Raw genomic sequence first — 2,290 nt, 5'->3', positions numbered from 1 at the left:
TTATAATAAAAAAATAAATTAAAAAAATTACATAAAAAATGAAAACTTTTGAATAGTTGATTTGACATTAACATTGATATATATTTTTTTTAAATTTTTATGATATCTTCAAATTTATATTATTATTATTTGATATGTTTACATTTTCGTCATAAATTATGTTGTTGTTGTTGTGGTTTGTTAAAAATTGTTGATTTTATCCCTCGAGTTTTAAAATTACAATTTTTGTTACTATAGTTTGAAATTTATTTCTATTTCAATTCTTGAGATTAAACACTACTTTTAAGTACAAGGACAAAAATAGTAATGAATTATCAACCAATGAGGATGAAATTCGTAATTTAAAAACTACAAGGACAAAAATAGAAAATTTCAACTAACCATAGGGACTAATAACGTAATTTATCTAAATTATATTTGTTCATTGACCTTGACGGACTTCAAACTTGGACTACATGTTGACCCAGGGTCTTATTTGGATATATTTGTATCATTATTATAAGAAAGATTACTTGTGTTAATTTATTACATATAGATTGTAATTTTTTATAACATGTATTTTTAGGACAAGGAGTTTATATAATTATAGTAACAGATGGAGTTTTTTTTTATTATTAACTTAAATATCCAATTCGCTATGCGAGCCGACTAATCCCAGCACAATCACCTGCTTTGCAGATAGTCCGGAGTTACCTCATTTAAACCTCCGTGGCCACAAGGGGATTTTTATTTCTTATTGGATTTGAACTTGGGACCTCCAGGTACTTTTGGCCTTTGGAGCCAAACTCAAATTAATCAGGCACCACCCTTGTGGTTGGAGTTTTAAATTCATATCATATAAATATTCCAAATTATAAATTCATCGAAGATATGTTATCATATCATTTCTTATGACGTTCTAAATTATGAGGGAATAAACAAAAGAAAATATTTATTTGAGGAGTCGGGGGTGTGAATGTGGATTTTGAAAATGATATTTGATTAGATTATTATAACTCTAAGTCGTTTATTAATTATTTTTTTCTTCAAATTGTTTTTTTAGGAATAAAATAATATATGAAACAAGTTGATTATTAAAAATGTTATTAAAAATAAGAGTAAAATTCAATTTTGGTTTCTATGGTTTATTGTTTTTCTTGGATTGGGTCCTTATAAATATTATATTATAAGAAAACCTTCGTGGCATGTAATAATGTTTGGTTTTGGTCCCTCTTGTTAAATGTTGTTAAAAAATTCTGTTAAATTATGGTTATTGTGGTCATTTTGTTATTTTCTTTAATTATTTGTTTAAAAATATGTAACAAAGGATCGAATATATATATATATATATATATATATATATATATATATATCATATATAATATTAAGTCTGGAGGCCATTTTAGAGGTAAATTCAGACTTATAACTCTAATTTTCCCAGACTTTCATACTTGTATGTCTTACAAGTCTGGAAGACAACTCTGAATTTTAACTGAGGAAAAGGTTTCCAGACTTGTCTTCAGACTTTTATACTAGTATGTCTTACAAGTCTGGAAACCAACTCTGAATTTAACTGAGAAAAAGAAGTTCAGACTTGTCCTCAGACTTTTATACTGGTATGCCTTATAAGTCTGGCAAATAACTCTGAATTTTAACTGAGAAAAATGAGTTCAAACTTATAAGTCTGAGGAATGGAAATCCAGAGTTTTGCTTATTTAAGTATTTGCAAAGAAATCCCTTTTCATACGGAAATCAGTTATGTTTACAGAGACATATATCAATTAAATAGGCTCATTTGAACCATAATGTAAGTTGTGTCTACATACATGTTCAGCGTTCAGACTTCTAAGTCTGGAAAAGAAGCCTCCAGATTTAGAAACTATAGAAAACATATCAAAAATTTCTAATTAGTCTGAGAAATCAGTTAAACCACGAAAACAGGAAAATAAACGTGTAGAGGAACAAATGTCACTTAAATAGACCTATTTGAACCGTAAGTGAAAATTGTGTCTAGATACATATTTAGGCGGGAAAAGTTAATAACAGTCGCACAAAAACATGACACGTGTCCTCAAAGTTACTTATTTATTAGGCATATATATATAGAGAGGTGGGTTATTATACAACCTCTTACATTTGTACAACCAATACAACTCAATCTCAATCGTCCATTTAATTTGATGAATATGTAATTTATAGAAGTTTTGATTATTTCCTGATATAAAGTATTAATCATAATTAATAAACCGTATTCATATTCCATAAATATTTAAATCATAATAAATGAACTCTTATCATTTTCATAAATATT

General features: G+C 27.1%; 1 protein-coding gene across 1 annotated transcript in view; it reads left to right on the top strand.

Moving 5' to 3' along the window:
- The window catches only part of LOC112529489, a 23,825-nt gene that overhangs the window by 7,020 nt on the left and 14,515 nt on the right, over nt 1-2,290 (top strand). The window lies entirely within an intron of this gene.

This window comes from Cynara cardunculus (genome assembly GCF_001531365.2).
Source record: "Cynara cardunculus var. scolymus isolate 2C chromosome LG 16, CcrdV1, whole genome shotgun sequence".
Lineage (NCBI taxonomy): Eukaryota > Viridiplantae > Streptophyta > Magnoliopsida > Asterales > Asteraceae > Cynara > Cynara cardunculus.
This window is presented reverse-complemented; position numbering and strand designations above follow the sequence as displayed.